Source organism: Somniosus microcephalus, chromosome 4, assembly GCF_052327205.1.
Source record: "Somniosus microcephalus isolate GS21.2 chromosome 4, FLI_Smic_1.0, whole genome shotgun sequence".
Classification (NCBI taxonomy): Eukaryota; Metazoa; Chordata; class Chondrichthyes; order Squaliformes; family Somniosidae; genus Somniosus; species Somniosus microcephalus.
The window spans coordinates 146,541,587-146,563,684 of NC_140990.1; the positions used below are offsets into that span (position 1 = coordinate 146,541,587).

The 22,098-nt window shown below is 51.5% G+C and overlaps 1 pseudogene across 1 annotated transcript in view; it reads right to left on the minus strand.

Annotated features, from left to right (window-relative positions):
• Nucleotides 1-578: 578 nt before the first annotated feature.
• LOC147119896 (uncharacterized) overlaps nucleotides 579-22,098 on the minus strand; it is a 118,119-nt pseudogene continuing 96,599 nt past the window's right edge. Inside the window, exon 2 of the transcript XR_015078094.1 lies at nucleotides 579-3,578. The product of XR_015078094.1 is annotated as an uncharacterized LOC147119896 (transcript). The remainder of the gene's footprint in view (nucleotides 3,579-22,098) is intronic.

Below are 22,098 nucleotides of genomic sequence, written 5' to 3' on the forward strand. Positions count from 1 at the left end.
AGCTTTTCCAAAAATCTCTGATCTTCTCTAATGGCTGCTTTCGTCTCCCTCCATTGTGGGTGATATTTCTCCCTATTCTCCTGTAAGCTGAATCCATCTTGATCTGAACTGGGTTCAATGTGAGACAGTTCAGGGAGTCAGGTATCATTCGCCTCTAGACCTACACTGACAGGTTAAACACCAGACGGTTCCTTAGTTAGGATTCCTCTGGTTCCTCACCATATATTTGTCAGGATACTGAAACCCAGCTTTCTCACAGTCCACTCCTGGAGGCCCCACTCCGAGCCTACAACCCTCAGCCGGGTCAGTGCTGGAGTTCCGCAGCGGGAGTAATCCCAGAGCAACTGTCGGGATCGCACCCCGTGGATGTTCCAGGTAGTGTATTTTTTAGTTATCCTGGTGTCTAACACGCACACATCAATAAAACAGGGAATTCCTGGAAACACGCAGCAGGTCCTTCTTTATCTGGAGATCAAATGTCTGTTGTATAATTGTACCAGCAGTTAACAGGCTCCTGTGAACTCCTCCCTCTGCTATTTCAATGCAGACTTTAACCAATTTATTTTAAACGGGTTTATTTTAAATGAGTTAACACCTGCCTTAAAATGGTAGACTTGGGACTGTCACACACACATATTAAATCTTCGTGGAATAATTACCAGTCATTTTTAGACTGGAAACGTAACCCTGCCATTTCACTTTCAGTCAGGAACAGATCGCAGTTTGACACCAATCTTTGATTTGGCAGCACGTTTCCAGCATTCACCGTTGTTCTTCCGGACTCTAAACACAGTTGTAAAGGAACCTTCTCTTCCGTGCCTAGCTCTGACCCATGGAAGAGAGCGGCCTCAAGATTAAAGGGATATAGGTCTGCAAAGGGATATAGATAGACTAAGTGAGTGGGCAGTAAAGTGGCAGATGGAGTATAATGTAGGAAAATGTGAGATTATTCACTTTGGTAGGAAGAATAGAAAAACAGAATATTTGTTAAACGGTTAGAAATGTTGGTGTTCAGAGAGATTTGGGTGTCCTCGTGCAAAAAAACACAGAAAGCTAGCATGCAGGTGCAGCAAGCAATAAGGAAGGCAAATGGCATGTTGGCCTTTATTGCAAAGTGGTTGGAGTGTAAGAGTAAGGAAGTCAACTGTACAGGGCCTTGGTGAGACCACACCTGGAGTACGGTGCACAGTTTTGGTCTCCTTCTCTAAGGAAGGATATACATGCCTTGGAGGCGGTACAACGAATGTTCACTAGATTGATTCCTGGGATGAGAGGGCTGTCCTATGATGAGAGATTGTGTAGAATGGGCCTATACTCTCTGGAGTTTAGAAGAATGAGAGGTGATCTCACTGAAACATACGAGATTCTGAAGGGGATTGACAGGATAGATGCTGAGAGGTTGTTTCCCCTGGCTGGAGTGTCTAGAACTAGGGGGCATAGTCTCAGGATAAGGGGTTGGCCATTTAAGACTGAGATGAGGAAGAATTTCTTCACTCAGAGGGTTGTGAATCTTTGGAATTCTCTGCCCCAGAGGGCTGTGAATGCTGAGTCTTTGAGTATATTCAAGGCTGAGATAGATAGACTTTTGGACTCTAGGGGAATCAAGGGATATGGAGACCAGGTGGGAAAGTGGAGTTGAGGTGGATGATCAGCCATGATCTTGTTGAATGGCGGAGCAGGCTCGAGGGGCCGTGTGACTGACTCCTGCTCCTAATTCTTATGATCTTTTCTTATGTTCTTAATCTGCCCAGCAACTTTCCTTTCAGTGAAGAGAGACGAGAAAGACCAAAGTGCCGTTTGCCCCTCTCAGTGTGGCCCTGAAGGACTGTGTCCAGGCTGTAGTTCTGTCCCCGCTGTACGATCCTCCCCTCAGATTGTCCTTTCTGAGCTCTAGCCGGGTGATGCTAAACACTTAGGTGAGAATGACAAAAATCCACAACAATGTGTTTAAAGAAAACTGATTCATTTGACATATATCCAGAATATTAAACTCCAGCCCAGTAACAGGGGTTATTAACATCAGCAGAAACAAACCCGTTGTCAATGTGAACACGATTCAGTCCTGGATGTGATTAACAGCAGCAATAACATCAGAATCCAACCTCTGCTGTCACTTGTGAACTCGCTGGTGTCTCAACAGGTTGGATGACCGAGTGATTCCCTTCCCACACACAGAGCAGGTGAACGGCCTCTCCCCAGTGTGAACTCGCTGGTGTCTCAACAGGTTGGATGACCGAGTGAATCCCTTCCCACACACAGAGCAGGTGAACGGCCTCTCCCCAGTGTGAACTCGCTGGTGTCTCAACAGGTTGGATGACCGAGTGAATCCCTTCCCACACACAGAGCAGGTGAACAGCCTCTCCCCCGTGTGAACTCGCTGGTGTCTCAACAGGTTGGATGACTGAGTGAATCCCTTCCCACAGTCAGAACAGGTGAACGGCCTCTCCCTGGTATGAGTGCGCTGGTGTACAGTGAGGTGAGATGATCGCCTGAACTCAGTCCCGCAGTGAGAGCACCTGAACGGTCTCTCGTCAGTGTGTACACGCTTATGACACATCAGTTTCCCGGAACTTTTATAACACTTTCCACAGACCAGGCATTTAAAAGGTCCCTCATCAGTGTGAACTCGCTCGTGTTTCAGAAGGTCGGATGAACACGTGAATCCCTTCCCACACTCGAAGCAGGTGAATGGTCTCTCCCCAGTGTAAACTCACTGGTGTTTCAGAAGGTCGGATGAACTCGTGAATCCCTTCCCACACTCGAAGCAGGTGAATGGTCTCTCCCCAGTGTGAACTCGCTGGTGTGTCAGCAGGGTGGATGACTGAGTGAATCCCTTCCCACACTCGGAGCAGATGAACAGTCTCGCTCCAGTATGAACTCGCTGGTGTATCAGCAGGTTGGATGATCGAATGAATCCCCTTCCACACTCAGAGCAAGTGAACGGCCTCTCCCTGGTGTGAGTACGCTGGTGTGTCAACAGGTGGGATGAACACGTGAATCCCTTCCCACATTCGAAGCAGGTGAATGGTCTCTCCCCAGTGTGAACTCGCTGGTGTGTCAGCAGGCTGGATGACTGAGAGAATCCCTTCCCACACTCGGAGCAGGTGAACGGCCTCTCCCCAGTGTGAACTCGCTGGTGTCTCAGCAGGCTGGATGACTGAGTGAATCCCTTCCCACACTCGAAGCAGGTGAATGGCCTCTCCCCAGTGTGAACTCGCTGGTGTGTCAGCAGGTGCGATGACCGAGTGAATCCCTTCCCACACTCGGAACAGTTGAACGGCCACTCCCCAGTGTGAGCTTGCTGGTGTGTCAGCAGGTTGGATGACCGAGTGAATCCCTTCCCACACTCGGAGCAGGTGAATGGCCTCTCCCTGGTGTGACTGCACTTGTGACTCGACAGGCCAGAGGATCGGCTGAAGCCTCGTCCACACACAGAACACGTGTACGGTTTCTCTCCGCTCTGAACGATGCCATCTGCTTCCATGGTCAAAGGTCCGGATGAATCGAGTGACTCTGTCAGATATTGAAGTGATGTTTGGTTTGAGTTTCCCGTCTGCAAATCCTCCCCTTCTAACACCCTGCAAAATGAATTTGAAACAGGAAAAAGGGAGGGTGAGAGAGAACCCACAAAAACACAAAGGCAGGTTGTGAAATTGAGCTGAATGAATCTGGGAATTTGTCGGGCCGACAATAAAAAAAAGTGACCATGAAAGCTGCCGGATTGTCGTAAAAACCCAACTGGTTCACTAACGTCCTTCAGGGAAGGGAACCCGCCACCCGGTCTGGGTCTACACAAGACTCTGGCCTCTATGGGAGGAGAGAGAGTGAGGTGGGAGGGGGAGGGGTGAAGGAGAGCGACTTTATACATCTGCAACTCGACTAGAACTCTGACAGCACCTCCCAAACACGCAACCTCCACCACCCAGAAGGACAAGGACAGCAGGTGCATGGGAACACCATCACCTCCCAGTTCCCCTCCAAGTCACACACTATCCTGACTTGGGCATATATCGCCGTTCCGACATCGTCACTGGGTGAAAATCCTGGAACTCCTCACCTAACAGTATTCTGAGAGTACCTTCACCACACGGACTGCAGAGGTTCAATAAGAAGGCCCAGCATCACCTTCTCAATGGGCAACTGGGGACTGGCAATATATGCTGGCCTTGCTAATGACACCCACATCGAATGAATTTAAAAAATCTGTAAATATAAAATGGATTGAAAACCTCTACAGAAATAGTTGTTCCTAAAATGATAATCGTTTACACTGTACGGACAGTGTCTGTTTAGCAACTGAATCTCTCCTAGAAGCCACATCCCTTCGCAGTCTCACATTGGAAATTGTTGGGTCCCACTGGGCTCAGAGGTACTGAGGGTTAAACCCAGCAGCTTCTCCCCTCTCTCCACTCCAGCTCAAACTGATGGAACAAGAAAGCCCTACACAGGAGGCCAGGGACCGAGTTCCACATCCAACTCTCACCCTGATGCTAACCCGCACTAAATTGCTTCCTCTGCTGTAAAAATGCAAGTTGTTGTGTTTCTTGTCTGGGGGAGGCACTGCACCCTGGGGTTAATAGTGCCGGGGTCCTTGCCGCACGTCCGCCGGCTCTGACTCAGGGCCTGAAACCCGCACTCGGTGTTGCTGAAGGATTCCAGCCCTGGGACTGTACATGGGGATTCCAACCCTGGAACTGTACATGGGGATTCCAACCCTGGGACTGTACATGGGGATTCCAACCCTGGCACTGTACATGGGGAATCCAACCCTGGCACTGTACATGGGGAATCCAACCCTGGCACTGTACATGGGGATTCCAACCCTGGCACTGTACATGGGGATTCTACCCCTGGGACTGCATATGGGGATTCCAACCCTGGGACTGTACATGGGGATTCCAACCCTGGGACTGTACATGGGGATTCCAACCCTGGGACTGTACATGGGGATTCCAACCCTGGGACTGTACATGGGGATGCCAACCCTGGGACTGTACATGGGGATTCTAACACTGGAACTGTACATGGGGATTCCAACCCCAGGACTGTACATGGGGATTCTAACCCTGGGACGGTACATGGGGATTCCAACCCTGGGACTGTACATGGGGATTCCAACCCTGGCACTGTACATGGGGAATCCAACCCTGGCACTGTACATGGGGATTGCAACCCTGGGACTGTACATGGGGATTCCAACCCTGGGACTGTACATGGGGATTCTACCCCTGGGGCAGTACATGGGGATTCCAACACTGGGACTGTGCATGGGGATTCCAACCCTGGGACTGTACATGGGGATTCCAACCCTGGAATTGTACATGGGGATTCCAACCCTAGGAATCTACATGGGGATTCCAAACCTGCGACTGTACATGGGGATTCTAACACTGGGACTGTACATGGGGATTACAAACCTGGGACTGCACATGGATATTCCAACCCTGGGACTGTACATGGGGCTTCTAACCCTGGGACTCTTCATGGGGATTCTAACCCTGGGACTGTATATGGGGATTCCAACTCTGGGACTGTAAATGGTTATTCCAACCTTGGGACTGTAGAAGGGGATTCCAACCCTGGGACTGCGGAAGGGGATCCCAACCCTGGGACTGTAGAAGGGGATCCCAACCCTGGGACTGCACATGGAGATTCCAACCCTAGGACTGCACATGGGGATTCCAACCCCAGGACTGTACATGGGCATTCCAACCCTGGGACTGCACATGGGGCTTCCAACACTGGGATTGTACATGGGGATTCTAACCCTGGGACTGTACATGAGGATTCCAACCCTGGGACTCTACATGGGGATTCTAACACTGGGACTGTACATGGGGATTCCAACCCTGGGACTGTACATGAGGGTTGCAACACTGGGACTGTACATGGAGATTCCAACACTGGGAAGTACATGGGGATTCCAACCCTGGGACTGCACATGGGGATTCCAACCCTGGGACTGCACATGGGGATTCCAACCCTGGGACAGTACATGGGGATTCTAACCCTGGGACTGTACATGGGGGTTCCAACCCTGGAACTGTACATGGGGATTCCAACCCTAGGACTGCACATGGGGATTCCAACCCCAGGACTGTACATGTGAAGTCCAACCCCGGAACTGTACATGGGCAGTCCAACCCTGGGACTGCAGATGGGGCTTCCATCACTTGGATTGTACATGGAGATTCTAAGCCTGGGACGGTACATGGAGATTCCAACACTGGGAAATACATGGGGCTTCCAACCCTGGGACTGTACATGGGGATTCCAACCCTGAGACTGTACATGGGGATTACAACGCTGGGAATGCGCATGGGGATTCCAACCCTGGGACTGTACATGGGAATACGAACCCTGAGACTGTACATGGGGATTCCTACACTGGAACTGTAAATGTGGATTCTAACCCTGGGAGTGTACATGCGGATTCTAGCCCTGGGACTGTACATGGCATTTCCAACCCTGCGACTGTACATGTGGATTCTAACCCTGGGAATGTACATGGGGATTCTAACACTGGGACTGTACATGGGGATTACAACCCTGGGACTGGACATGGGGATTCTAACCCTGGGAATGTACATGGGGATTCTCACCCTGGGACTGTACATGGGGATTGCAAACCTGGGACTGTACATGGGGTTTCCAACCCTGGGATTGCACATGGGGATTCTAACCCTGGGACAGTACATGGGGATTCTAAACCTGGGACTGTACATGGGGATTCGAACCCTGGGACTGCACATGGGGTTTCCAACCCTGGGATTGCACATGGGGATTCTAACCCTGGAACTGTGCATGGGTATTCCAACACTGGGACTGTACATGGGGACTCTCACTCTGGGACTGTACATGGGGATTCCAAACCTGGAACTGTACATGGGGATTCCAACCCTGGGACTGGAAATGGGCATTCCAACCCTGGGACTGCACATGGGGATTCCAATCCTGGGACTGCACATGGGGATTCCAACCCTGAGACCGTACATGGGGATTCCAACCCTGGGACTGTACATGGGGATTCTAACCCTGGGACTGTACATGGGGATTCCAACACTGGGACTGTTGATGGGGATTCCAACCCTGGGATTGCACATGAGGATTCTAACCCTGGGACTGTACATGGGGATTCCAATGCTGGGAGTGCACATGGGGATTCTAACACTGGGAATGTACATGGAGATTACAACCCTGGGACTGTACATGGGGATTCCAACCCTGGGACTGTACATGGGGATTCCAACCCTGGGACTGTACATGGGGATTCTCATCCTGGGACTGTACGTGGGGATTCAAAGCCTGGGACTGTACATGGGGATACCAAACCTGACACTGTACATGGATATTACAACACTGGGACTGTACATGGGGATTCTAACCCTGGGACAGTACATGGGGATTCCAACCCTGAGACTGCACATGAGGATTCCAACCCTGGGACTGTACATGGGGATTCTAACCCTGGGACTGTACGTGGGGATTCCAACCCTGGGACTGTACATGGGGATTACAACCTTGGGACTGTACATGGGGATTCTAACCCTGGGACTGTACATGGGGATTCCAACCCTGGGACTGTACGTGGGATGCTCATCCTGGGGCTGTACGTGGGGATTCTAAGCCTGGGACTGTACATCGAGATTACAACACTGGGACTGTACATGGGGATTCTAACCCTAGGACAGTGCATGGGGATTCCAACCCTGGGACTGTACATGGGGATTCCAAACCTGGGACTGTACATGGGGATTACAACACTGGGACTGTACATGGGAATTCTAACCCGGGGACAGTACATGGGGATTCCAACCCTGGGACTGCACATGGGGATTCCAACCCTGAGACTGTACCTGGGGATTCTAACCCTGGGAATGTACATGGGGATTCTAACACTGGGACTGTACATGGGGATTACAACCTTGGGACTGTACATGGGGATTCTAACCCTGGGACTGTACATGGGGATTCTAAGCCTGCGACTACATGGGGATTCTAAACCTGGGACTGTACATGGGGATTCTAAGCTTGGGACTGTACATGGGGAGTCTCACGCTGGGACAGTACATGAGGATTCTAAGCTTGGAATGTACATGGGGAATACAAACCTGGGAATGCACATGGAGATTCAAACCCTGGGACTGTACATGGTGATTCTCACTCTGGGACTATACATGGGGATTCCAACCCTGGGACTGTACATCGGGATTCAAACCCTGGAACTGTACATGGGGATTCTAACCCTGGGACTGCACATGGGGATTCTAACCCTGGGACTGTACATGGGGATTCCAACACTGGGACTGTACATGGGGATTCCAATCCTGGGACTGTACATGGGGATTCCAACCCTGAGACCGTACATGGGGATTCCAACCCTGGGACTGTATATGGGGATTCCAACACCGGGACTGAACATGGGGATTCCAATCCTGGGACTGTACATGGGGATTCCAGCCCTGAGACCATACATGGGGATTCGAACCCTGGGACGGTACATGGGGATTTCAACACTGGGACTGTACATGGGGTTTCCAACCCTGGGACTGTACATGGGGATTCTCACCCTGGGACCGTACATGGGTATTCCAATCCTGGGACTGTACATGAGCATTCTCACCCTGGTCCTGAACATGGGGATTCTAAACCTGGGACTGTACATGGGGATTCCAATGCCAGGAGTGCATATGGGGAGTCTAACACTGGGAATGTACATGGAGTTTACAACCCTGGGACTGTACGTGGGGATTCTCATCCTGGGACTGTACATGGATATTACAACACTGGGACTGTACACGGGGATTCTAACCCTGGGACAGTACATGGGGATTCCAACCCTGGGACTGCACATGGGGATTCCAACTCTTCAACTGCACATGGGCACTCCAACCCTGGAACTGCACATGGGGCTTCCAACAGTGAGATTGTACATGGGGATTCCAACCCTGAGACTGCACATGGGGATTCCAACCCTGGGACTGCACATGGGGATTCCAACCCTGGGATAGTACATGGGGATTCTAACCCTGGGACTGTACATGGGGATTCCAACCCTGGAAATGTACATGGGGATTCCAAACATAGGACTGTACACGGGGATTCCAACCCTGGGACTGTACATGGGGATTCAAACCCTGGGACTGTACATGGCGATTCCAACCCTGGGACTGTACATGGGGATTCCAACCCTGGAACTGTACATGGGCACTCCAACCCTGGAACTGCACATGGGGCTTCCAACACTGGGATTGTACATGGGGATTCTAACCCTGGGACTGGACACGGGGATACGAACCCTGAGATTGTACATGGGGATTCCAACCCTGGAACTGTAAATGTGGATTCTAACCCTGCGACTGTACATGCGGATTCCAACCCTGGGACTGCACATGGGGATTCTAACCCTGGGACTGTACATGTGGATTCTAACCCTGTGAATGTACATGGGGATTCTAACACTGGGATTGTACATGGGGATTACAACCCTGGGACTGTACATGAGGATTCTAACCCTGGGACTGTACATGGGCATTCTCACCCTGGGACTGTACATGGGGATTCTAATCCTGGGACTGTACGTGGGGATTCCAATGCTGGGAGTGCATATGGGGATTCTAACACTGGGAATGTACATGGAGATTACAACCCTGGGACTGTACATGGGGATTCCAACCCTCGGACTGTATGTGGGGATCCTCATCCTGGGACTGTTCATGGGGATTCTAAGCCTGGGACTGTACATGGAGATTACAACACTGGGACGGTACATGGAGATTCCAACCCTGGGACTGTACATGGGGATTCCAAACCTGGGTGTGTACATGGAGATTACAACGCTGGGACTGTACATGGGGATTCCAACCCTGGGACAGTACATGGGGATTCCAATCCTGGGACAGTACATGGGGATTCCAACCCTGGGAATGTACATGGGGATTCTAACCCTGGGACAGTACATGGGGATTCCAACCCTGGGACTGTACATGGGGATTCTAAGCCTAGGACTGTACATGGGGAGTCTCACGCTGGGACAGTACATGAGAATTCTAAGCTTGGAATGTACATGGGGAATACAAACCTGGGAATGCACATGGAGATTCCAACCCTGGGACTGTACATGGTGATTCTCACTCTGGGACTATACATGGGGATTCCAACCCTGGGACTGTACATGAGGATTCTCACTCTGGAACTGTACATGGGGATTCCAAACCTGGAACTGTACACGGGGATTCAAACCCTGGAACTGTACATAGGGATTCTAACCCTGGGTCTGCACATGGGGATTCTAACCCTGGGACTGGACATGGGGATTCCAACACTGGGACTGTACATGGGGATTCCAATCCTGGGACTGTACATGGGGATTCCAACCCTGAGACCGTACATGGGGATTCCAACCCTGGGACTGTATATGGGGATTCCAACACTGGGGCTGTACATGGGGATTCCAATCCTGGGACTGTACATGGGGATTCTAACCCTGTGACTGTACATGGGCATTCCAACACTGGGACTGTACATGGGAATTCCAGCCCTGTGACTGTACATGGGTTTTCAAACATGGGACTGCAGATGGGGATTCTCACGCTGGGACTGTACATGGGGATTCCAACCCTGGGGCTGTACATGGGGATTCTAAACCTGGGACTGTACATGGGGATTCCAACCCTGGGACGGCACATGATGATTCTCACCCTGGGACTGTACATGGGGATTCTCATCCTGGGACTGCACATGGGGATTCTAACCCTGGGGCTGTACATGGGTATTCCAATCCTGGGACTGTACATGGGGATTCTAACCCTGGGACTGTACATGGGGATTCCAACCCTGGGACTGTACATGGGGATTCAAACCCTGGGACTGTACATGGGGATTCAAATCCTGGGACTGTACATGGAGATTCTAAACCTGGGACTGTACATGGGGATTCTAAGCTTGGAATGGACATGGGGATTCCAACCCCGGAACTGTACATGGGCATTCCAACCCTGGGACTGCACATGGGGCTTCCAACACTGGGACTGTACATGGAGATTCCAACACTGGGAAATACATGGGGATTCCAACCCTGGGACTGAACATGGGGTTCCCTACCCTGGGACTGTACATGGGTATTCCAACCCTGGGACAGTACATGGGGATTCTAACCCTGGAACTGTACATGGGGATTCCAACCCTGGGACTGTACATGGGGATTCCAACTATGGGACTGTACATGGGGATTCAAACCCTGGGACTGTACATGGCGATTCCAGCCCTGGGACTGTACATGGCGATTCCAGCCCTGGGACTGTACATGGGGTTTCCAACCCTGGGACTGTACATGGGGTTTCCAACCCTGGGATTGCACATGGGGATTCTCACCCTGGGACTGTACATGGGGATTCCAAACCCGGGACTGTACATGGGGATTCCAATGCTGGGAGTGCATATGGGAATTCCAACCCTGGGACTGTACATGGGGATGATAACCCTGGGACTGTACATGGGGATTCCAACCCTGGGACTGTACATGGGGATTCCAACCCTGGGACTGTACATGGGGATTCAAACCCTGGGACTATAAATGGAGATTCTAAACCTGGGACTGTACATGGGGATTCCAAACCTGGGACTGCACATGGGATTTCCAACCCTGCGAGTGTACATGTGGATTCTAACCCTGGGAATGTACATGGGGATTCAAACACTGGGACTGTACATTGGCATTCCAACCCTGGGACTGCACATGGGGCTTCCAACACTGGGACTGTACATGGAGATTCCAACACTGGTAAGTACATGGGGATTCCAACCCTGGAACTGTACATGTGGATTCTAACCCTGGGACTGTACATGCGGATTCCAACCCTGGGACTGGACATGGGATTTCCAACCCTGCGACTGTACATGGGGATTCCAACCCTGGGACTGTACATGGGGATTCCAACCCTGGGACTGTACATGGGGATTCCAACCCTGGGACTGTACATGGGGATTTCAACCCTGGGACTGTACATGGGGATTCCAACCCTGGGACTGTACATGGGATTTCCAACCCTGCGACTGTACATGTGGATTCTAACCCTGGGAATGTACATGGCGATTCTAACCCTGGGACTGTACATGGGTATTTCAATCCTGGGACTGCACCTGGGGATTGACTGTATATGGGGATTCTAACACTGGGACTGTACATGGGGATTACAACCCTGGGAATGTACATGGGGATTCTAAACCTGGGACCGTACATGGGGATTCTAACCCTGGGACTGTACACGGGGATTCTAACCCTGGGACTGTACACGGGGATTCTAACCCTGGGACTGTACATGGGAATTCTAAACCTGGGACTGTAGATGGGAATTCCAACCATGCGACTGTACATGGGGATTCCAACCCTGGGACTGTACATGGGGATTCCAACCCTGGGACTGTACATGAGGATTCTAATCCTGGGACTGTTGGTGGGGATTCTAACTCTGGGACTGTACATGGGGATTCCAACCTTGGGACTGCAGTAGGGGATTCCAACCCTGGGACTGTAGAAGGGGATCCCAACCCTGGGACTGTACATGGGGATTCCAACCCTGGGACTGTACATGGGGATTCTAAACCTGGGACTGTACATGGGGATTCCAACCCTGGGACGGCACATGAGGATTCTCACCCTGGGACTGTACATGGGGATTCTCATCCTGGGACTGCACATGGGGATTCTAACCCTGGGGCTGTACATGGGGATTCCAACCCTGGGACTGTACATTGGTATTCCAATCCTGGGACTGTACATGGGGATTCTAACCCTGGGACTGTACATGGGGATTCCAACCCTGGGACTGTACATGGGGATTCAAACCCTGGGACTGTACATGGGGATTCAAACCCTGGGACTGTACATGGAGATTCTAAACCTGGGACTGTACATGGGGATTCTAAGCTTGGAATGGACATGGGGATTCCAACCCCGGAACTGTACATGGGCATTCCAACCCTGGGACTGCACATGGGGCTTCCAACACTGGGACTGTACATGGAGATTCCAACACTGGGAAATACATGGGTATTCCAACCCTGGGACAGTACATGGGGATTCTAACCCTGGAACTGTACATGGGGATTCCAACCCTGGGACTGTACATGGGGATTCCAACTATGGGACTGTACATGGGGATTCAAACCCTGGGACTGTACATGGCGATTCCAGCCCTGGGACTGTACATGGCGATTCCAGCCCTGGGACTGTACATGGGGTTTCCAACCCTGGGACTGTACATGGGGTTTCCAACCCTGGGATTGCACATGGGGATTCTCACCCTGGGACTGTACATGGGGATTCCAAACCTGGGACTGTACATGGGGATTCCAATGCTGGGAGTGCATATGGGAATTCCAACCCTGGGACTGTACATGGGGATGATAACCCTGGGACTGTACATGGGGATTCCAACCCTGGGACTGTACATGGGGATTCCAACCCTGGGACTGTACATGGGGATTCAAACCCTGGGACTATAAATGGAGATTCTAAACCTGGGACTGTACATGGGGATTCCAAACCTGGGACTGCACATGGGATTTCCAACCCTGCGAGTGTACATGTGGATTCTAACCCTGGGAATGTACATGGGGATTCAAACACTGGGACTGTACATTGGCATTCCAACACTGGGACTGCACATGGGGCTTCCAACACTGGGACTGTACATGGAGATTCCAACACTGGGAAGTACATGGGGATTCCAACCCTGGAACTGTACATGTGGATTCTAACCCTGGGACTGTACATGCGGATTCCAACCCTGGGACTGGACATGGGATTTCCAACCCTGCGACTGTACATGGGGATTCCAACCCTGGGACTGTACATGGGGATTCCAACCCTGGGACTGTACATGGGGATTCCAACCCTGGGACTGTACATGGGGATTTCAACCCTGGGACTGTACATGGGGATTCCAACCCTGGGACTGTACATGGGATTTCCAACCCTGCGACTGTACATGTGGGTTCTAACCCTGGGAATGTACATGGCGATTCTAACCCTGGGACTGTACATGGGTATTTCAATCCTGGGACTGCACCTGGGGATTGACTGTATATGGGGATTCTAACACTGGGACTGTACATGGGGATTACAACCCTGGGAATGTACATGGGGATTCTAAACCTGGGACCGTACATGGGGATTCTAACCCTGGGACTGTACACGGGGATTCTAACCCTGGGACTGTACACGGGGATTCTAACCCTGGGACTGTACACGGGGATTCTAAACCTGGGACTGTAGATGGGAATTCCAACCATGCGACTGTACATGGGGATTCCAACCCTGGGACTGTACATGGGGATTCCAACCCTGGGACTGTACATGGGGATTCCAACCCTGGGACTGTACATGGGGATTCTAACCCTGGGACTGTACATGGGGATTCCAACCCTGGGATAGTGCATGGGGATTCCAACCCTGGGACTGTACATGGGGATTCCAACCCTGGGACTGTACATGAGGATTCTAATCCTGGGACTGTTCATGGGGATTCTAACACTGGGACTGTTCATGGGGATTCCAACTCTGGGACTGTACATGTGGATTCCAACCTTGGAACTGTACATGGGGATTCCAACCCTGGGACAGTACATGGGGATTCCAACCCTGGGACTGTACATGGGCACTCCAACCCTGGAACTGCACAGGGGGCTTCCAACACTGGGATTGTACATGGGGATTCTGACCCTGGGACTGTACATGGGGATTCCAACGCTGGGACTGTACATGGGGATACGAACCCTGAGACTGTACATGGGGCTTCCAACACTGGGATTGTGCATGGGGATTCTCACCCTGGGACTGTACATGGGGATTCTAAGCCTGCGACTACATGGGGATTCCAAACCTGGGACTGTCCATGGAGATTCAAACCCTGGGACTGTACCTGGGGATTCTAACCCTGGGACTGTACATGGGAATTTCAATCCTGGGACTGTACATGGGGATTCTAACCCTGGGACTGCACCTGGGGATTCTAACACTGGGACTGTATATGGGGATTCTAATACTGGGACCGTACATGGGGATTCCAACCCTGGGACTGTACATGGGGATTCTAAACCTGGGATTGTAGATGGGGATTCCAGTCCTTGGACTGGACATGGGGATTCCAACCCTGGGACAGTGTATGGGGATTCCAACCTTGGGACTGTACATGGGGATTCCAACCCTGGGACAGTACATGGGGATTCCAAACCTGGGACTGTACATGGGCACTCCAACCCTGGAACTGCACATGGGGCTTCCAACACTGTGATTGTAAATGGGGATTCTGACCCTGGGACTGTACATGGGGATTCCAATGCTGGGACTGTACATGGGGATACGAACCCTGAGACTGTACATGGGGATTCTAAACCTGGGACTGTACATGGGGATTCCAACTCTGGAACTGTACATGGGGCTTCCAACACTGGGATTGTACATGGGGATTCTCACCCTGGGACTGTACATGGGGATTCTAAGCCTGCGACGACATGGGGATTCCAAACCTGGGACTGTACATGGGGAGTCTCACGCTGGGACAGTACATGAGCAATCTTAGCTTGGAATGTACATGGGGATTCCAAACCTGGGACATTACTCAGGGATTCCAACCCTGGGACTGTACATGGGGATTCAAAACCTGGGACTGGACATGGGGATTCAAAACCTGGGACTGTACATGTGGATTCTAAACCTGGGACTGTACATGGGGATTCCAATCCTGGGACTACATGGGGATTCCAACCCTGGGACTGTACATGGGGATTCTCACTCTGGGACTTTACATTGGGATTCCAACCCTGGGACTGTACATGGGGATTCCAACCCTGGAACTGTACATGGGCACTCCAACCCTGGAACTGCACATGGGGCTTCCAACACTGGGATTGTACATGGGGATTCTAACCCTGGGACTGGACACGGGGATACGAACCCTGAGATTGTACATGGGGATTCCAACCCTGGAACTGTAAATGTGGATTCTAACCCTGCGACTGTACATGCGGATTCCAACCCTGGGACTGCACATGGGGATTCTAACCCTGGGACTCTACATGTGGATTCTAACCCTGTGAATGTACATGGGGATTCTAACACTGGGATTGTACATGGGGATTACAACCCTGGGACTGTACATGAGGATTCTAACCCTGGGACTGTACATGGGCATTCTCACCCTGGGACTGTACATGGGGATTCTAATCCTGGGACTGTACGTGGGGATTCCAATGCTGGGAGTGCATATGGGGATTCTAACACTGGGAATGTACATGGAGATTACAACCCTGGGACTGTACATGGGGATTCCAACCCTCGGACTGTATGTGGGGATCCTCATCCTGGGACTGTTCATGGGGATTCTAAGCCTGGGACTGTACATGGAGATTACAACACTGGGACGGTACATGGGGATTCTAACCCTGGGACAGTACATGGGGATTCCAACCCTGGGACTGTACATGGGGATTCCAAACCTGGGTGTGTACATGGAGATTACAACGCTGGGACTGTACATGGTGATTCCAACCCTGGGACAGTACATGGGGATTCCAATCCTGGGACAGTACATGGGGATTCCAACCCTGGGAATGTACATGGGGATTCTAACCCTGGGACAGTACATGGGGATTCCAACCCTGGGACTGTACATGGGGATTCTAAGCCTAGGACTGTACATGGGGAGTCTCACGCTGGGACAGTACATGAGAATTCTAAGCTTGGAATGTACATGGGGAATACAAACCTGGGAATGCACATGGAGATTCCAACCCTGGGACTGCACATGGTGATTCTCACTCTGGGACTATACATGGGGATTCCAACCCTGGGACTGTACATGAGGATTCTCACTCTGGAACTGTACATGGGGATTCCAAACCTGGAACTGTACACGGGGATTCAAACCCTGGAACTGTACATAGGGATTCTAACCCTGGGTCTGCACATGGGGATTCTAACCCTGGGACTGGACATGGGGATTCCAACACTGGGACTGTACATGGGGATTCCAATCCTGGGACTGTACATGGGGATTCCAACCCTGAGACCGTACATGGGGATTCCAACCCTGGGACTGTATATGGGGATTCCAACACTGGGGCTGTACATGGGGATTCCAATCCTGGGACTGTACATGGGGATTCTAACCCTGTGACTGTACATGGGCATTCCAACACTGGGACTGTACATGGGAATTCCAGCCCTGTGACTGTACATGGGGTTTCCAACCATGGGACTGCAGTTGAGGATTCTCACGCTGGGACTGTACATGGGGATTCCAACCCTGGGACTGTACATGGGGATTCAAACCCTGGGACTGTACATGGGGATTCAAACCCTGGGACTGTACATGGAGATTCTAAACCTGGGACTGTACATGGGGATTCTAAGCTTGGAATGGACATGGGGATTCTAACCCCGGAACTGTACATGGGCATTCCAACCCTGGGACTGCACATGGGGCTTCCAACACTGGGACTGTACATGGAGATTCCAACACTGGGAAATACATGGGGATTCCAACCCTGGGACTGAACATGGGGTTCCCTACCCTGGGACTGTACATGGGTATTCCAACCCTGGGACAGTACATGGGGATTCTAACCCTGGAACTGTACATGGGGATTCCAACCCTGGGACTGTACATGGGGATTCCAACTATGGGACTGTACATGGGGATTCAAACCCTGGGACTGTACATGGCGATTCCAGCCCTGCGACTGTACATGGGGATTCCAACCCTGGGACTGTACATGGGGATTCCAACCCTGGGACTGTACATGGGGATTCCAACCCTGGGACTGTACATGGGGATTTCAACCCTGGGACTGTACATGGGGATTCCAACCCTGGGACTGTACATGGGATTTCCAACCCTGCGACTGTACATGTGGATTCTAACCCTGGGAATGTACATGGCGATTCTAACACTGGGACTGTATATGGGGATTCTAATACTGGGACCGTACATGGGGATTCCAACCCTGGGACTGTACATGGGGATTCTAAACCTGGGATTGTAGATGGGGATTCCAGTCCTTGGACTGGACATGGGGATTCCAACCCTGGGACAGTGTATGGGGATTCCAACCTTGGGACTGTACATGGGGATTCCAACCCTGGGACAGTACATGGGGATTCCAAACCTGGGACTGTACATGGGCACTCCAACCCTGGAACTGCACATGGGGCTTCCAACACTGTGATTGTAAATGGGGATTCTGACCCTGGGACTGTACATGGGGATTCCAATGCTGGGACTGTACATGGGGATACGAACCCTGAGACTGTACATGGGGATTCTAAACCTGGGACTGTACATGGGGATTCCAACTCTGGAACTGTACATGGGGCTTCCAACACTGGGATTGTACATGGGGATTCTCACCCTGGGACTGTACATGGGGATTCTAAGCCTGCGACGACATGGGGATTCCAAACCTGGGACTGTACATGGGGAGTCTCACGCTGGGACAGTACATGAGCAATCTTAGCTTGGAATGTACATGGGGATTCCAAACCTGGGACATTACTCAGGGATTCCAACCCTGGGACTGTACATGGGGATTCAAAACCTGGGACTGGACATGGGGATTCAAAACCTGGGACTGTACATGTGGATTCTAAACCTGGGACTGTACATGGGGATTCCAATCCTGGGACTACATGGGGATTCCAACCCTGGGACTGTACATGGGGATTCTCACTCTGGGACTTTACATTGGGATTCCAACCCTGGGACTGTACATGGGGATTCCAACCCTGGAACTGTACATGGGCACTCCAACCCTGGAACTGCACATGGGGCTTCCAACACTGGGATTGTACATGGGGATTCTAACCCTGGGACTGGACACGGGGATACGAACCCTGAGATTGTACATGGGGATTCCAACCCTGGAACTGTAAATGTGGATTCTAACCCTGCGACTGTACATGCGGATTCCAACCCTGGGACTGCACATGGGGATTCTAACCCTGGGACTCTACATGTGGATTCTAACCCTGTGAATGTACATGGGGATTCTAACACTGGGATTGTACATGGGGATTACAACCCTGGGACTGTACATGAGGATTCCAACCCTGGGACAGTACATGGGGATTCTAACCCTGGAACTGTACATGGGGATTCCAACCCTGGGACTGTACATGGGGATTCCAACTATGGGACTGTACATGGGGATTCAAACCCTGGGACTGTACATGGCGATTCCAGCCCTGGGACTGTACATGGGGTTTCCAACCCTGGGACTGTACATGGGGTTTCCAACCCTGGGATTGCACATGGGGATTCTCACCCTGGGACTGTACATGGGGATTCCAAACCTGGGACTGTACATGGGGATTCCAATGCTGGGAGTGCATATGGGAATTCCAACCCTGGGACTGTACATGGGGATGATAACCCTGGGACTGTACATGGGGATTCCAACCCTGGGACTGTACATGGGGATTCCAACCCTGGGACTGTACATGGGGATTCAAACCCTGGGACTATAAATGGAGATTCTAAACCTGGGACTGTACATGGGGATTCCAAACCTGGGACTGCACATGGGATTTCCAACCCTGCGAGTGTACATGTGGATTCTAACCCTGGGAATGTACATGGGGATTCAAACACTGGGACTGTACATTGGCATTCCAACCCTGGGACTGCACATGGGGCTTCCAACACTGGGACTGTACATGGAGATTCCAACACTGGGAAGTACATGGGGATTCCAACCCTGGAACTGTACATGTGGATTCTAACCCTGGGACTGTACATGCGGATTCCAACCCTGGGACTGGACATGGGATTTCCAACCCTGCGACTGTACATGGGGATTCCAACCCTGGGACTGTACATGGGGATTCCAACCCTGGGACTGTACATGGGGATTCCAACCCTGGGACTGTACATGGGGATTTCAACCCTGGGACTGTACATGGGGATTCCAACCCTGGGACTGTACATGGGATTTCCAACCCTGCGACTGTACATGTGGATTCTAACCCTGGGAATGTACATGGCGATTCTAACCCTGGGACTGTACATGGGTATTTCAATCCCGGGAGTGAACATGGAGATTCTACCCCTGGGACTGTACATGGTGATTTCAATCCTGGGACTGCACCTGGGGATTGACTGTATATGGGGATTCTAACACTGGGACTGTACATGGGGATTACAACCCTGGGAATGTACATGGGGATTCTAAACCTGGGACCGTACATGGGGATTCTAACCCTGGGACTGTACACGGGGATTCTAACCCTGGGACTGTACACGGGGATTCTAACCCTGGGACTGTACATGGGCACTCCAACCCTGGAACTGCACAGGGGGCTTCCAACACTGGGATTGTACATGGGGATTCTGACCCTGGGACTGTACATGGGGATTCCAACGCTGGGACTGTACATGGGGATACAAACCCTGAGACTGTACATGGGGATTCCAACCCTGGAACTGTACATGGGGCTTCCAACACTGGGATTGTGCATGGGGATTCTCACCCTGGGACTGTACATGGGGATTCTAAGCCTGCGACTACATGGGGATTCCAAACCTGGGACTGTACATGGAGATTCAAACCCTGGGACTGTACCTGGGGATTCTAACCCTGGGACTGTACATGGGAATTTCAATCCTGGGACTGCACATGGGGATTCTAACCCTGGGACTGCACCTGGGGATTCTAACACTGGGACTGTATATGGGGATTCTAATACTGGGACCGTACATGGGGATTCCAACCCTGGGACTGTACATGCGGATTCTAAACCTGGGATTGTAGATGGGGATTCCAGTCCTTGGACTGGACATGGGGATTCCAACCCTGGGACAGTGTATGGGGATTCCAACCCTGGGACTGTACATGGGGATTCCAACCCTGGGACAGTACATGGGGATTCCAAACCTGGGACTGTACATGGGCACTCCAACCCTGGAACTGCACATGGGGCTTCCAACACTGTGATTGTAAATGGGGATTCTGACCCTGGGACTGTACATGGGGATTCCAACTCTGGAACTGTACATGGGGCTTCCAACACTGGGATTGTACATGGGGATTCTCACCCTGGGACTGTACATGGGGATTCTAAGCCTGCGACGACATGGGGATTCCAAACCTGGGACTGTACATGGGGAGTCTCACGCTGGGACAGTACATGAGCAATCTAAGCTTGGAATGTACATGGGGATTCCAAACCTGGGACATTACTCAGGGATTCCAACCCTGGGACTGTACATGGGGATTCAAAACCTGGGACTGTACATGGGGATTCAAAACCTGGGACTGTACATGTGGATTCTAAACCTGGGACTGTACATGGGGATTCCAATCCTGGGACTACATGGGGATTCCAACCCTGGGACTGCACGTGGGGATTCCAATCCTGGGACAGTACGTGGGGATTCCAACCCTGAGACTGCACATGGGGATTCCAACCCTGGGACTGTGCATGGGGATTCTAACCCTGGGACTGTGGATGGCGATTCCAACCCTGGGACTGTACATGGGGATTCAAACACTGTGACTGTACATGGGGATTCTAACCCTGGGACTGTACATGGGGATTCTAACCCTGGGACTGTACATGGGGATTCTAACCCTGGGACTGTACATGGGGATTGTAACCCTGGGACTGTACATGGGGATTGCAACCCTGGGACTGTACATGGGGATTCCAACCCTGGGACTGTACAACGGGATTCCAACCCTGGGACTGTACATGGCGATTCCAACCCTGGGACTGTACATGGGGATTCCAACCCTGGAACTGCACATGGGGATACGAACCCTGAGACTGTACCTGGGGATTCTAACCCTGGGACTGTACATGGGACTTCCATCCCTACGACTGTACATGTGGATTCTAACCCTGGGAATGTACATGGGGATTCTAACACTGGGACTGTACATGAGGATTACAACACTGGGACTGTACATGGAGATTCCAACACTGGGAAGTACATGGGGATTCCAACCCTGGGACTGTACATGGGATTTCCAACCCTGCGACTGTACATGGGGATTCTAACCCTGGGACTGTACATGGGATTTCCAACCCTACGAATG